This window comes from Anomaloglossus baeobatrachus, chromosome 5 (genome assembly GCF_048569485.1).
Source record: "Anomaloglossus baeobatrachus isolate aAnoBae1 chromosome 5, aAnoBae1.hap1, whole genome shotgun sequence".
NCBI classification, from domain to species: Eukaryota; Metazoa; Chordata; class Amphibia; order Anura; family Aromobatidae; genus Anomaloglossus; species Anomaloglossus baeobatrachus.
Genome location: NC_134357.1, coordinates 96,279,365 through 96,296,503, shown reverse-complemented (window position 1 = coordinate 96,296,503; position 17,139 = coordinate 96,279,365). Strand labels below are relative to the sequence as shown.

General features: G+C 42.2%; 1 protein-coding gene across 1 annotated transcript in view; it reads right to left on the bottom strand.

Moving 5' to 3' along the window:
• PCDH15 (protocadherin related 15) overlaps window positions 1-16,877 on the bottom strand; it is a 2,365,808-nt gene extending 2,348,931 nt beyond the window's left edge. The window contains exon 1 of the mRNA XM_075348720.1: window positions 16,292-16,877. The gene's annotated coding sequence lies outside the window, so the exon portion shown is untranslated. The remainder of the gene's footprint in view (window positions 1-16,291) is intronic.
• Window positions 16,878-17,139: the final 262 nt, after the last annotated feature.

The window sequence follows — 17,139 nt, the reverse complement described above, 5'->3', positions numbered from 1 at the left end:
TATTCCACCTGCTTTATGTTGTTACTGATCTTCACAAAACTTCAGCAGAAGTGACAAATGGAAGACAAATGGCCATCAGTTACTCTGATAGTCTAAAAGCCAAGTCCCTGCAGCATTAGCCTAAGGATTACTATGTATTTATTAAATGTTACATTACCAATAATGATGAGCGAACACTACCATGATCAGATGCTCGGTACCCGTAATGAGTAGTTGGATGCTTAAGTACCCAAGTGTCATGGAAGTCAAAAGGGGAAATCAAGCATTTTTCCTTCTAGAAATCTACCAGAAAAATGTTCAAGTTTCCTGTAGACTTCCATTATACTTGGGTACTTGCGTGGCACCCAACCGATCACCAACTGCTCGTCATGAGTACTGAGTACCTGAGCATGGCAGTACTAACCCATCACTATTTACTAAAGGCCCTGTTACACGCAACGACAGATCTATCAATATATCGCCAGGGTCACAGATTCCGTCACGCACATCCGACATCGTTAGCAACATCGTTGCGTGTGACAGCAAGGAACGACCGTTAACGATGTAAAATATTCACCTTATTAGCCATCGCTGACACATCGTTCCTTTTTAAAACATCGTTGATTGTTGAGGTTGCAGGTTGTTTGTTGTTCCCGAGGCAGCACACATCGCTATGTGTGACACCTCAGGAACGACGAACTACAGCTTACCTGCGGCTGCCGGCAATGCGAAAGGAAGGAGGTGGGTGGGATGTTACGTCCCGCTAATCTCCGCCCCTCTGCTTCTATTGGGCGGCCGCTTAGTGACGCCGTTGTGACGCCGCACGAACCGCCCCCTTAGAAAGGAGGCGGTTCGCTGGCAACAGCGACGTCGCTAGGCAGGTAAGTCCCGTGTGACAGTTCCGAACGAGATTGTGTGCCACGGGCAGCGATTTGCCTGTGACGCACAAATGACGGGGCGGGTGCTTTCACCAGCGATATCGCTAGCGCTATATCGCTAGCGCTGTAACACCCCATTAACTCTAAACACATTCAAAGATTGCTGATCCATAATTTCTCTCTTAAAGGAAACTTGTCAGTCAATTCCTGCTGCCTAAACCCTGTGCGGCCTGTATCACAACCTCGCCAGCACACAGTAAAAAAAAATAAATAATAAACGATTGTACTCACCTACCCTGCGCTCCTCCGACGTCCTCCTGTGACACTGGCATGGCAACTGATCAGCGTGTAAGTGTTGAACTTACAACATCGGCAGCTGTCAGCATATTCTCTGCTCCCCATGCCCACGATTGATCATGAACTTAACTGGTGGCCGGCACATCACAATACCCAACGGGTCTCTGTTCTGCGATGTATTTAACCTGGATGCGTGACCTCGGACACACAGCCATCTGAATAAGGGGATGGCAGTCCTGGACCTGGTCGCAGTGGCGATCATTGTGACCGCGGTAGTTATGCCCCTGCCTACATGTCCTATTTGGCTCCTTGTGGAGCACTTACCTGTGCCTGCGCGTCATCCTGTTCCCAATAGCCCCAGCCCCGGTGATAACGGTATGTCACGGTGCGGTGCTAAGGAGCTCCTCTGCCTTAGTCCTGTTGCCGCACTGTTCAAATGTATGCGCTCCTGAAAGACGCACATACATTTGAATAGAGGCGGGGTCTCCAGGTCCTTGACATCGCATATGTGCAGGTCTGGGGACTCCCGCAGTGCAGCGTTAGGAGCTTTGGTGGGTCACATGAATATGATGTCGCCAAAGGTTATTCTACAACTTGCACTATTGCTGACGTTTATGATTGAAAGGCGGGGGCTCCTTAGAGCCTGGGGGCCCAGGATCAGCTGCCCAGTCTGCCCACCAATAAATGTATGAGAAACAGAGAGCCCATGGTCTTGTACAATTACATTTCCGGAGACCGACAGCGAGCCAACTGTCAGGAGCAGGCAAGCCACAAGTGGCTCGCGAGCGATAGGTTGGAGACATCTGGTATAGACGGAAGGGAAGTCAGACAAGCTGGGATCAGAAAACAGAAGAACATGACAGGACTCAAAGAGTAAGCAGAAATATGGTCAAGTCACAGACCGAGGGTCACAATTCTAGGAGAGTACGTATTAGGTTCAGGGAGCAGACAGAGACGTGGTCAGGTAACAGTCTGAAGTTAGACTTCAGGAGGTAATGACAAGAAAAGGGAGTGGGCAGAGAAGGGTCAATCAACAGTCCATGGTCAAGAAGCCTAGATCAGAACACAAGCACAACACAAGCCAATAGCACAACTGCAGAACCAGAAAGTCCAACTGGCAAAGTTCTTGGAAAGCATGCTCAGTAATGAAACAGAGCAATTACCAGTGAGGTGGAACGCCTGAGTAAAAGCCCCTCCCAGAACCTGATTGGAATCATGTGCTGTCAAACAACCTGTTAGCTACTGGTCAAAGAAACACAGCAGAGCATCTCCAAATGCAAAATGCTCTGCACAAAGGAAACATGTCACTGCTGACTCTGTACATTAGGAAGGCGCAGCAAAACATCACCAGTGTGCAAGATCCAACACACAGAGGAATCGTGACAGTCCTTTGCTGAATCCATAAACTATGTTTTCCCTGAGATGCCAGAATATTTCAGGGAAAAACCTACCCGGTGTTGTTTATACAAAACAGGAGGAAACGAGTAACTTGCTTCAAAATATATATGTATTTTTTATTTTTTATTCTTTATATTTCATGTACTTATTTTTAGTAATATTTTTCGTTAAATAGATACAAAATACATATAACAATATATAGATAGATAAATTACAGCAATTTAGGTGGCCGAGAGGAGGGATGTTAAAAAAGGCACAGAATGATCCTGCCAAACTCAAAATACATAGTACTTATCAATGACATAGTCACATATAAATATAAAAATATTTCACATGAAAATATCCACGTGTTCCTACGTGAAAAAGTTAATTGTTGCACCACATCAAAAGGGGTAGGATAACAATTTCCCCAATGAAGGTTGTGCAGAGAGCTCAATAGGCATATTGCACCCACTGCCACCCATATTGGTCAATCATGATCAGAATGTCCTAGTCAATTGTAACCCAATATCCGAACAAAAGGGGACCAATCAGTGGAGCAGTGTCAGCACATGCCGTGAAAGAGCCCACGCACACCTTACTAGGAGGGACCCAACAATAAAATTCTGTATCAGTACCCAAGGTTACACCAGCAGGGATTATCAATAGCAAAAATAGATGCATATAGAATACGTCAAAGGGGGATTGTGCATGATGCTCCAATCAGAAGTTGCAAACACTGCTGACCAAATTAGTTATAAGGGGGCATAAGTAGCAATCACCCAACCTCGGTGCATCAGTGTGAGAATATGTCCCAAAAAGAGCACCCGCACACCTCATTAAAGGGATCCCAAGGCTGGAATATTATATTGGTAAAAACAGTCATGCAGTGGTCCCACCTGCATAATACAAGAAATGCTGCGAGGATGGTCACCACACACTCTTACCATCCAGGCGTCAGTATGCTATAATAGTAATGTGCCAAAGATTCCAACACAGCAGCAAATGAGTATATGCAAATGAAGGACCAACTACATACCGTACAGCACCGTACAGCACTGATAACACGTAGGAAACAAAGCGGCAGGCAGGAAGGTTAGATGAGGAGGGGATCAAACCCAAAAACAGACTCCAACGTACGTTTCACAAGGAATATAACCACGCTTCATCAGGGAGTGATTTGTCCCAGTGACCGGCAGGTTTAAGTAGCCGGAAACAGCCCGTAATCAGCTGTATTGAGTCAGTGGATCATCACGGCGCATGCGCGCGCGGCGCTCCCAGGTCCCAGAAATCCTCACCAGCCGTCATGGAGACAGCGCATGCGCGAGAGCGGGGATGTGTCGCCATAGCTCCCGAGCATGCGCCAACACCAATCAGAGACGGCCAGGAGGAGAACGGGCCAGAGGCACAGCACACGCACGCGCACCATCCATGACAGGTATTGCAGGACACACATGAATTCAAAGTTTGGATATAACCCGTCTGTATAGACACTACCAACGATAAATGTAATTCTGAAACCATGAAATGAAGAAATACAATACAACATCATCTGTATTAAATCCGATTCTTCAGTCCATGTCAATAGTAGATACGTCAGTAGTTCATTCCAAAATGTCCAATATATATAATTAAAGCCAATTCGGATGGATGACAAGCGGATCCAAGCTGCTTAAAGGGAACATGTGAAAGAAGGACAAAGGACAAATGCATATCATAAAAGACAAATAAATGACGTTAAAAACATTAATCCCTCAAACACTTAGAGGGAGAAACCCCGAAGGGGTAATGTCAAAGGAAAGAGGCAAAGCTTAGAGCCTCATTAGGGCCAGAGGGGGTGACTGTACCCAACGTCACCATCCATCTTGTCTCACGCTGGGCAAGCCTTTTCTTGATATTGCCACCTCTGATACCACCATGGACCACCTCAATTCCACGCACAGATAAGGATTTCGAATCACATCCGTGGTGGATCTTGAAGTGGCGTGGAATGGTCTTCAGAGAGGCAACATCATCCACGGTCCGGGCCGCAGCAATGTCCCTAACATGTTCACGGACGCGGATACGTAGCTCACGCGAGGTCAGGCCAATGTAAATCAGTGGGCACCCACAAACGGCATAGTATATGACGTTTGAGGTGCCACATGACACATAATCCCTGATCTGAAACTCGCGCGTCCCGTCCGCTGATGAAAATACTGAACTCCGCAAGACATTGCTGCAGGCCAGGCAGTGGCCACATGGAAAGCAGCCCACATGAGGATTCCTCAAACCCAAGAAGCCAGATATTGGTGGAACATAATGACTTTTAACAAGTACATCACGAAGATTGGCCGATCTTCTGGCCGTCATCATAGGATAGTCCGAGAGTGAGCCCTTCAGAAGTGGGTCAGTATTCAAAATGGGCCAGTGTCGGTTCAAGATGGCTCTAATGTTATGCCATTCATGATTAAAGGTAGTAATAAACCTGACTACTGAGCCATCTGATACATCTTTAGGTCTCGTCACGAGAAGTTGGGATCTTGGAGTATTTTTAGCCCTAAGGTAACCCTTCTTAATACTGCGGTTGCTATACCCCCTTTCCCGGAAGCGTGACATGAGGTCGGCAGCCTGTTCCTCAAATTTCAGATCCGAAGAGCAAATTCTTCTCACTCTCAGGAACTGTCCGGTAGGGACAGCGCGAATAGTAGACATGTTGTGGGCAGACGAGGCATGAAGTAAAGCATTGACAGATGTTGATTTCCGAAAAACATCAGTTTGGATGAAGTTATCCTCATCCACCGTAATAAGTATATCCAGAAAGTCAATGCAGGTTTTATGATATTTATATGTCAATTTGATGTTAAATGCATTCATGCCCAGTCTACCCACAAAAGTCTCAAGCTGCTCCGCCGTACCCTGCCAAAAAATCAACAAATCATCTATATACCTCATCCAGCACTGCACATGGGATACGGCCTGGTCGCCCTCATCGCCAAAAACAGATCTCTCCCAGAACCCTAAGAAGAGATTGGCGTACGAGGGCGCACAGGCCGCACCCATCGCAGTGCCGCGTTGTTGTAGGTAAAAGGAATCCTTAAACGTAAAGCAATTATGGGTAAGGATAAAGCGGAGCAGCTGGAGAATCAAGTCACACATCGCGCCGTCCCGACCGGAGGTCCCAAGAAAAAATTGAACAGCCGCCAAACCATCGTCATGGCGGATGCAGGTGTACAAAGACTCTACATCCGGTGTTGTTTATGCAGCCAAGGTGTAATTCATGCTGTCTGTGGTTTGGGCAGTGTGAATTGACCCATTTAGTCTATTGTTGTGATGGACCATGATCGTTTACAAGGTCTTCTGAAAGTTTAGCTAAAACCACTCTTTCTGTTCTTTCTTGCTATACAATGACAGAATTACGGTATGTTTCAAACACAGATCCTTCCTAGTGGTGATCCACCTAAACACCAGAATATCATCCATGACTACCTAATGTATGATTAAGGGGGTGACCAGATGACCTTGCAAGGACTTTTTAAAGGTCCTCCTTAATTATCACCGAGGTCTAGTGATTTCACCATTCTCTTAAACCATCTGAGGTCAGGACAATAATGATAACTCTGCCCACTGTTTTTTCCCATTTCATGGTTGATAGACTGAATTAGAGGCTTGTCAGGTTTTATATATAATTCCATTCAGTCGATACTTTTGGCCTCATATGAAAGACATTATGTGAAAAAAATTCTATCAGGAATTCAATATGACACAGTGCTGTAATACTAATTATCCATTAGATTAGATAAAATCATGTGACGTCACTAACTCAAGATTTGTGTGTAAATTTAAGAAAAAAAATAAAAATTCTACCTTGAATATGGATAAGATCCAAAAGTGACAAATTCAGAGATGACTGAAAGGGGACAGTCTCAGATATAAAACTAAGCAGACTGCACAGTAAAGGGAAACGGTCATCAGATTCATGCTGCCCGCACCACAGTCAGCACGATTGTATATTTTACTCTGAAAAGCTAGATTCACACGACAGTATAAAATATTAGTCCGATTTTTATCCATGTACAATCCGTTTTTAAGCAGTAGCAGTTGTTAATCAGTTTCAGAACCATTTCGAGTTTCCTATGCTGCAGAATTGTAATGTATCCGTAAAAACTGGAGTCCATACTGTGACATTCAATTTCTTCCTCACACTCATATAATTGAATGGGTGAGTCTCGTTCCATTTCAGAGTCAAATCGCAGCATGTTATGATCTTCTTCCCAGACAAATTCTGTCAGTGAAAAAAATCGGTCATCAGCACTGCCTCACTGAAAAACATGGGACAGTGTGCTATAAAAAATTATATAGAATCCAAATGTGTGTGCATGAGACCAAAGACTGTATAATTTCAGAGTAAACATACTGTACATAGAAAAATGAGCCATTGACTATATGTCTCCGCTGACTAGTCCTAGGCAAGTTCCCATTTGACTTCTCCTGGTTTTGATTTCTTTTTCGTTAACTAGTCTCTCCTTATCTACAAACATAGAGAGCTATTAAAGGGAATCTGTCAGCAGGTTTTAACTATGTAATCTGAGTATAGCATGATGTAGGGGTTAAAACAAAAAATCAACTATGCTTCTTTTATCAGGCTGTGTTTAGGTTATTAAAACTAAAGGCGTTATCACCTAGTGATTATCGGAAAGGGGGGGGAGGGCACCACCTAACGGATTTTAATGATCCATAAATAGAAGTAAACAAGGATCACCTTAACACACCCAATTTTAGACATAAAGTTCAGGAGAAAAGACGGTGTGCCAAATAACAGGGATACACCTGTATGACAGTACAAAAAGGTCTTTATTTATAACATATTATGTGGACACAAACATGTTAAAACCACTTAAAAAAAGCATATAGAGCCTATATAAATCATTTTATCCCCTGTAAAGGATAAACAACATCCCCCTGGCACAATAAAGAGGTCACAAGGTTAGCCCAGTCAGGCTGTAGCTGATACAAAGGGGATCCTAGTAATACAGCATTATGATAGATTTAAATGTGTTGGTTTGGGACAGCAAATGTAGTTACCTAAAGCAGCATAGATCACAATAACAATGCAGGGTAACAGCATAGATAGTAACCCAGACAACATAAAGCTGATAGTGATATAACCACCAAGTACCATAGATCCCCCAAGAAAGTCACAAGGTTAACCTGGTAAGGCTGTAGCTAATACATAGGAGATCCTAGTAATGCAACATCCTGATAGATATAAACAGCAGATGTAATTACCCCAAGTAATATAACCACCATAGATCATAATAGCAGTACTGGGTATCGCTGCAGTAGTGGCCCAGATAACATAAAGCTGATAGTGGTATAGCCACCAAGTACTATAGATCAGAATAACAGTACAGGGTATTAACATGAATAGTAGCCCAAACAGCATAAAGCTGATATAAACGTGTTAGAATACACAGGAAGATCACTTGCAAAGGGTAAGGGGTGCTTCACACACAGCGAGCTCACTGCCGAGATCGCTGCTGAGTCACGCTTTTTGTGACGCAGCAGTGACCTCATTAGCGATCTCGCTGTGTGTGACAATGAGCAGCGATCTGGCCCCTGCTGCGAGATCGCTGCTCGTTACACACAGCCCTGGTTCGTTTTCTTCAAAGCCGCTCTCCTGCTGTGACACACAGATCGCTGTGTGTGACAGCAAGAGAGCGACAAATGAAGCGAGCAAGGAGCAGGAGCCGGCGTCTGACAGCTGAGGTAAGCTGTATCCAAGATAAACATCGGGTAACCAAGGTGGTTACCCGATATTTACCTTAGTTACCAGCCTCTGCAGCTCTCACGCTGCTTGTGCTGCCGGCTCCGGCTCTCTGCACATGTAGCTGCTGTACACATCGGGTTAATTAACCCGATGTGTACAGCAGCTAGGAGAGCAAGGAGCCAGCGCTAAGCAGTGTGCGCGGCTCCCTGCTCCCTGCACATGTAGCTGCATTACACATCGGGTTAATTAACCCGATGTGTACTGTAGCTAGGAGAGCAAGGAGCCAGCGCTCTCCCTGCTCCCTGCTCACACTAGTAACTAATGTAAACATCGGGTAACCATACCCGATGTTTACATTAGTTACCAGTCTCCGCAGCTTCCAGATGGCGGCTCCGTGCAAGCGCAGCGTCGCTTGCACGTCGCTGCTGGCTGGGGGCTGTTCACTGGTCGCTGGTGAGATCTGCCTGTTTGACAGCTCACCAGCGACCATGTAGCGATGCAGCAGCGATCCTGACCAGGTCAGATCGCTGGTCGGATCGCTGCTGCATCGCTAAGTGTGAAGGTACCCTAAGACAATCACCAGATAAAAAGGGTCATGATATCTTTACAAAGTAACAGCATAGATAACAGCCGAGAAAATACAAAGAGCCCAGGATAATCAGATTACCAGCCCATACTGAGGACACCATGTAAAGGTTCAAATAATAGCCAGGGTGGAGTGGAAGAGTCCCCACGCGTATCGCTGTCCCCTAGGACAGCTTCATCAGGGGTAGGATTCATCAGGGGTAGTCTTTATTGTGCCAGGGGGATGTTGTTTATCCTTTACAGGGGATAAAATGATTTATATAGGCTCTATATGCCTTTTTTAAGTGGTTTTAACATGTTTGTGTCCACATAATATGTTATAAATAAAGACCTTTTTGTACTGTCATACAGGTGTATCCCTGTTATTTGGCACACCGTCTTTTCTCCTGAACTTTACACCTAGTGATTATCATTACTGGACTAAAATGTACCATGCACAGCCGTCCGGCACACCCACTCCTGTGATTGGCAGCTCACTGTCAATGTACAATCTCTACAGAGAGCCTGTTGTGAGCAGAGTCATCAGTATCAGCTTCGCTACTTTGCTTTAACTATAAAAGTTTTTATTGTGATAGAACAGCTGCACACAGTAATCTAAGTGATACATTGTTGGATTCAGAATCTCTTTGCCTACATTATGCTGTTCTCAGATGAGGTAGAAAAACCTGCTGACAGGTTCCCTTTAAACAACTGGAGGGATCCATGGAGAAACTGGCCAGAGACCAGCCTTGTACTAGTCATCAAGGCAAGAAAACAGTCACCTGCTGACTTTTCTAAGTATGTTTCTATGAAATGCTACAACATTTTAGACTAAAACACACTTTACTGCAATCTCACATGATCCATGCTACCTGTGGTTTCGGCAACATGACCCTGGTGATAGTCCCCACTAAGTTACTTTGGATAGAATAAGATTGGGTTTACTTTGCCGGGTCGGACATATCATTGGTGCATCCTGTGAGGCCACGCAGGGGCCCAAGAGGAAAAGGGGCCAAAAACAACTCTAAAACAGGTGTAACTGTGCATTTTCATGAGCTATTTGACTACAAAGGGCCTATATATTGCTCTTGCACAGTGACCCTTTCTGTCTGTGTCCGCCAGCATTTCGTACTTGGGTAATACTGTTAGTGGCCTGTTTCAAACTATACTTTTGGCATACACCTGATTAATAAGTCTATGGACACATTGGATGTATTCCAAACATTCACTTTAAAATTGTTTTAAATATGACTAACAGCTGTCAGAGAGAGAGCGGCCAATGATAAAATTAATAAAAAGTTGACAAAAATGGTTAATTTGAAGGTTTACATTGCAAGTGACCTTTAGTTAACTGTTAATGTAAAATTTTATGACAGCATTTATAATGTCTGCCAAAAGATATATTTTGTGTCTCTGAAACTTACCAAGAAAGTGATGGATGTCACAAAGGGCTATGTGAATTTTAGTTTTGTAGATAATTGCTTTTGTGGTTTTGTAGTAGAACTACTAGAGTTTGCCTAAAGGCCTCTTTACACACTGCAACATCGCTAGCGATATCACTGTAACGTCACTGGTTTTGTGATGTAATAGCGACCTCCCCAGCGACATTGCAGTGTGTGAAACGCATCAGCGACCTGGCCCCCGCTGTGAGGTCGCTGATCACTACACATCGCTCAAGAACATTTTTTGGTCCTTTGTTTCCCGCTGCGCAGCATGTATCGGTGTGTTTGACACCGTTACAACGACTTTGTTAGCGACTTCCCTTTCAAATAGCTGCTTTGACACGTCCCCAACGACCAGCGAGGTCGTTATGCAGATCCGCATTGCTGCTGATTCATTGGCCAGGTTTGCCTGTTTGACAGCTCACCAAAGACTTTCCAGCGATCCCGGCCAGGTCGTTATCGCTGGTGGGATCGCTAGAAAGTCTCAGTGTGTAAAGGGGTCTTAGGGAGAATTATTGATTGGTTATAGGAGAGTTACCTACTTGTGTTGTAATTCCTTGCACACCAACTGATTAGGAACCTTCAACCAATCGTCCGGTCATTTGGTTTGGATCCCAGCAGGCAGCTCCTGCCTATCAGCTCTTGAACGAATATCCTAAAACCTAACAATTGGCCATTATATGCTTAGATAGGGAAATCCTTGCAATTTGCACTTAAAGAGGACCAACCAACAGGGTTTTCCTATATAAACTACAGCCAGTGCTATACTGGCGCTATCATGCTGATTCTATACATACCTTTAGTTGTGAGATCGGATGTACGCTACAGTTCAAAAGTTTAGGGTCACTTAGGTATTTCCTTATTTTTGAAAGAAAAGCACATTATTTTTCAATGAAGCTAACATTAAATTAAACAGAAATACACTCTATACATTGTTAATGTGGTAAATGACTATTCTAGCTGCAAACGTCTGGTTTTAATGCAATACCTACATAGGTGCATAGAGGCCCATTTCCAACAACCACCACTCCTGTTCTAATGATACATTGTGTTTGCTAACTGTGTTAGGAGGCTAATGGATGTTTAGAAATCCCTTGAAAACCCTTGTGCAAGTATGTTAGCATAGCTGAAAACAGTTTTGCTGATTAGAGAAGCTATAAAACTGACCTTCCTTTGAGCTAGTTGAGAATCTGGAGCATTACATTTGTTGGTTCCATTAAACTCTCAAAATGGTCAGAAAAAGAGAACATTCATGTGAAACTCAACAGTCTATTCTTGTTCTTAGAAATGAAGGATATTCCATGTGAGAAATTGCCAAGAAACTGAAGATTTCCTACAATGGTGTGTACTACTCCCTTCAGAGGAGAGCACAAACAGGCTCTAACCAGAGTAGATAGTTGGAGGCCGCGCTGCACAACTGAGCAACAAGACAAGTACATTACAGTCTCTAGTTTGAGAAATTGACACCTCACAGGTCGTCAACTGGCGGCTTCTTTAAATAGTACCCGCAAAACGCCAGTGTCAACATCTACAGTGAAGAGGCATCTCCGGGATGCTGGCTTTCAGGGCAGAGTGGCAAAAATAAGCCATATCGCAGACTGGCTAATAAAAGGAAAAGATTAATGAGGGCAAAAGAACACAGACATTGGATTGAGGAAGATTGGGAAAAAGTATTATGGACAGACAAATTGAAGTTTAAGGTATTTAGATCCCACAGAAGAACATTTGTGAGATGCAGAACAACTGAAAAGATGCTGGAAGAGTGCCTGACACCATCTGTCAAGCATGGTGGAGGTAATGTGATGGTCCTGGGTTGCTTTGGTGCTGGTAAAGTGGGAGATTTCTACAAGGTAAAAGGGATTTTGAATAAGGAAGGCTATCACTCCATTTTGCAACACCATGCCATACCATGTGGACAGCGCTTGATTGGAGCCAATTTCATCCCACAACAGGACAATGACCCAAAACACACCTCCAAATTATGCATGAACTATGAACGTGAGGGAGGTTAATATTTGGTTCCACATACTTTGGAATAACTGCAATCAATCACTTCTTTTAACCATTAACAAGCTTCTTACACCTCTCATCTGGAATTATGGACCACTCTTCTTTTGAAAACTGCTTCAGGTCTCTCATATTTTTTGGGTGTCTTCTCCAAACAGCAATTCTAAGATTTCTCCACAGGTTTTTTCATGGGATTTAGATTCGGACTCATTGCTGTCATTTAGAACTCTCCAGCACTTTGTTTTCATTCATTTCTGGGTGCCTCCTGAAGTATATTTGGGGTAATTTTCCTGATCGAAGACACATGACCTAGAACACAAACCCACTGGGACCAAAATCCTTTGGTAATCTTCAGATTTCATGATGCCTTGCACACAGTCAAGGCATTCAGTGCCAGAGTCAACAATACAACCTCAAATCATCTTTGAACCTAAACATATTTGACTGTAGGTACTGTGATATTTTCTTTGTAGGCCTCATTCTATATTCGGTAAATGGTAGAATGATATGCTTTACTAATCTTGGTCTCACCTGACCACAAGATTTTTTCCCAGAAGGATTTTGGCTTACTCATCATACATTTTGGCAAACTGTAGTCTAGTTTTTTTATGTCTCTGTGTCAGCAGTGGAGTCCTCCTGGGTCTCCTGCCACAATGTTTCATATCATTCAAATGACGACGGCTACCTGTCTCTCTGACACTGATATACCCTGAGCCTGCAGAGTAGCTTGAATTTCTTTGGGACATGATTCTGGCTGCTTATTCACCATCTGGATTATCCTGCGCTGTAACATTTCATCAATTTTTCTCTGCTTTCCACATTCAGATACATTAACTACAGTACCATGAATAGTGGACAAAGTGACATCAAGATCTCTGAAAGATGGACTTGTAACCTTAAGATTCTTGATATTTTTGATTTATTTTAGTTTTTAAGTTCTTCACTTTCTGTTCTCCATCCTTACTTTGGCACACACAGACACACAATGCAAAGATTGAGTCAACTTCTCCAATTTTTATCTGGTTTCAGTTATGATTTTAATATTGCCCACATTTGTTACTTGCTACAGGTGAGTTTGAATGAGCATCATGTTTGAAACAAAGTTGTTTACCCTCAATTTTGGAAAGGTGCCAACAACTTTATACACCATATTTTTGGAGTTTTGTGTGAAATTATGTCCAGTTTGCCTTTTTTTTTTCTCTCTTTTTTTTTTCTAATACACACAAAGGATATAAATGTGTATAACAAAATGTGTAATTGCAATAATTTTCTGGGAGAAATACCTCATTTTCTGGAACACTTTCAAGGGTGCCAACACTTTTGACTATGAATGTATATCACTCTATTTTTTAGATTTCACCTTTATGTGCATTTGAAGTTGGGTCCCGAGATTTTTATAATTAAATATTATAAACCTCATTTAAATATTATAAAAAAAATGCTGATTTTTTTCAGTAGTAAATGGAAATGTATCAGTTTTCAATACCAAAGCAAAAAGATGTAATATAAAATAAATAAAAAAAACAATGAATCTCAAGTTCCAAGGTGCTGGCCCAGAGTCCAGTTCTGCAGTTTTGCAGCACTCGCTATAATGACAACTGTCGGTTATATGATCTAGCCACAGCTGCCAAGTGCTAGTGATATGGATCGTAGCCTGACAACTATCAGTGGCAACCCTGAAGTTACATTTCAGGAGTACTATAACAACCAGGGAGTCACGGTGATGTCTAAAGTTACAACAGCCAAGGCGCTACATGCAGGGGGCCTGTTTGCCATGTGTGCAACCAAAAAACATGGCCACAGAAGAAATGAAATAAAGGTACTAATTTGGTATCAGAAAATGTTAGGAAAACATGCTTATACTTGGAATTACAGATATAAGTAATGTTAACCCTTAAAGTCATATTATTCCAAAAGTTTCAGAGCATTTTGTACACTTTTCTTACATGATTCAGGACTCTACAACCCTACAGAGACCATAGTATTATCGTCTGTGACTACCATGCATTTGGTATAGAGTCAGAATTCAGGTTTCCTGGGAATGCAGTTAGATGACATTGAAAGATATTCAGGGAACATCAGTAATAATGTAGCAAGTCTGATTTCTCAATGGCCACATTAAGGCAAATTCACCAAAAGTGAAGGCTCAGAGATGACTGCAGATGTGATCTGGTCCTACAGTACAAACAAATGGAGACCTAGCCAGAGAGACCTTATACTGCAGTCCAGACCTTCACTGCAACATGTGTCACACATCCACTTCATGAATGTTAAACAGAAAAGAAAAATTAAAATCTGCTGCTGAGGGACAATCTCTCTGCATTTCCATACGGATGCACTGATCCAGATTATGAGAAGCCTCCCTTTGACACCTCACTAAAACAACAGGGGAAACATTCATTAGCTGGACTTGCCATTAGGATGATGCACTTCATTAAGCCCAATGCTGTTGGAGAGTACATATGAAACTGATTTTAATGCACAGCCAAACATTCAGCATTGCATTTCTTGTGTACAGAATAGAAAGCTTTAGTGATGATAATGAGATCTCATGTACAGCTGCCACAGCAAGGGCACTCAGACATCCTAATAGAAGCAGAAAAGAAGAAATATACTCATTAAATAAAGAAGAACAGGCTGCAGTGCTGCAAACACAGGCTCCACCGATCAAACATATCACAGCCATCAATGCAAACACAACCTTCAGAGCCTTAATTTGGGATAGAGAGAGACCTTGCTCCACATCAGAGCCTTAAAGATAGATAGATAGATCGATAGATAGATAGAGGATAGATTGATAGAAAGAGGGATAGATAGCTAGATAGATAGAAAGAGGGATAGATAGATAGATAGATGGATAGATGGATAGATAGATAGATCGATAGAGGATAGATTGATAGATAGAGGATAGATAGATAGAAAGAGGGATAGATAGCTAGATAGATAGATAGATAGAGGATAGATTGATAGATAGATAGATAGATAGATATTGGATTGATAGATAGATAGATAGATAGATATAGATAGATATTAGATAGACAGATAGATGGATAGATAGATAGATAGATATTGGATTGATAGATAGATAGATATTGGATTGATAGATAGATAGATAGATAGATATTGGATAGACAGATAGATGGAAAGATAGATAGCTGGATAATGGAGAGATAGATGATAGATAGATAGATAGAAAGATAGATATATAACAGATAGATAGATAATACATAGATAGATAAATAATAGATGGCTAGATTAATTGATAGATTGATAGATAATGGACAGATAGATAGATAGATAGATAGAAAATGTATACACAGATAGACAGATAGATAATACATAGATGGGTGTATAGATAGATAGATAATAGAGAGATAGATGAATGAATATAAATATATATATATATATATATATATATATATATATATATATATATATACATAAAATGGATACATAGAAAGATAGATTAATAGATAAATAAGATAGATATTGATAGATAATGAATGTATAGATAGTTACATACATAGTTGATACATAGATCGTTGGATGATAGATAGATAGATAGATAGATAGATAGATAAAAGATAGATGGATAGGAGATACATAGATAGATTATAGAATTGAATGGTAACTCAACTTTAACTACTAATTAATACCAATAAAACCACAATCCAGTTCTGAAATCTCCTACATGAACAGCTCTGCCTTTGTATAATACATACAGACCTACTATATACATATCGTTATATACTGGTGCAGTCATTTACTAAATAAAGTCATCAATTAACCTGCAATTCCCCTAATTTAGTGGCAGCCTGTTTCCCCATAGGCTCCTCCATACAGTACAGTAAGCACATTGGACACAGCAGCACTCTCAATCAGATAACTTCAAACTTTTCCCCTAACTTTCCCAAAGAGGACATGCAGCATATACAGAGTCAGATCACCTGTAGGTACAATGCTATATGCCTGTGACATTTCCTATGGAGGTGCCTTACCTTATAGCAGGTTATAGATGAAAATATTCCATTGATAGTGTAATAGCCCAGTAACCATAAGTGGTTAAATCTGCTAATAACAATGCAGGTTTTGAGATATGGGTTTTTTTCCAATTGATCCAAAGATTATCCCTGCTAAGTGTGAAGCAGCCAGGATGAGCTCCCATACTCAGCACCAGCAGCACCCCTCATCCCCTCCACAGACCGCAGGAGAGGGCTTCATTATTAAATGCAAGAGTGCACTCACTCAGTGCTAGTCTTCTTCCCCAATACAAGAGGATTAGGTTACTGAAATCCGATCACAGAAAAGGCAAGAACATATGTAAGGAATGGATGAAGCAGCAGCTTGTAGAAGGCAAAGAATCCCAAAGCTTCCTTCAGATGGCAAGCAGCAAGTGCAATGTGAGCAGGCAGAGCTGCATCCTCTCATCTATGGCTCAGGAATGTTGTGGCTGCTGGAGCAGAGCAAGCAGCAGGTAAACAGGCTTGTGTCCTCTCCTCAATGCAATCATTAACTCCACCCTCTGCCATCTGATCTTACTAAACGTGACAATTACTGGAGCTGCTCCTGAGAGAGGCAGCAGAGTGTGGACACGGGCTGCACATCTGAGGCTGCTCCACTCAGGAGCTGCTGTGTGCCAAGGAGTGAGGGCTACAATGTGCCGAGCTCTGTGTGTATCACAGGAGGAGGATGCTGCTGGCTATTCTGACTTACTGACTCATATTTGATGAGCCCAATAAATTTTCCTGCCCTTCAGAGGCTTATTCAGAAACTCTAGCTGCATATAGAGAGAAATTCTACATAAAGTCTTTACAATCAAGTTTTGCAAAGTCAAGACACCTGAACT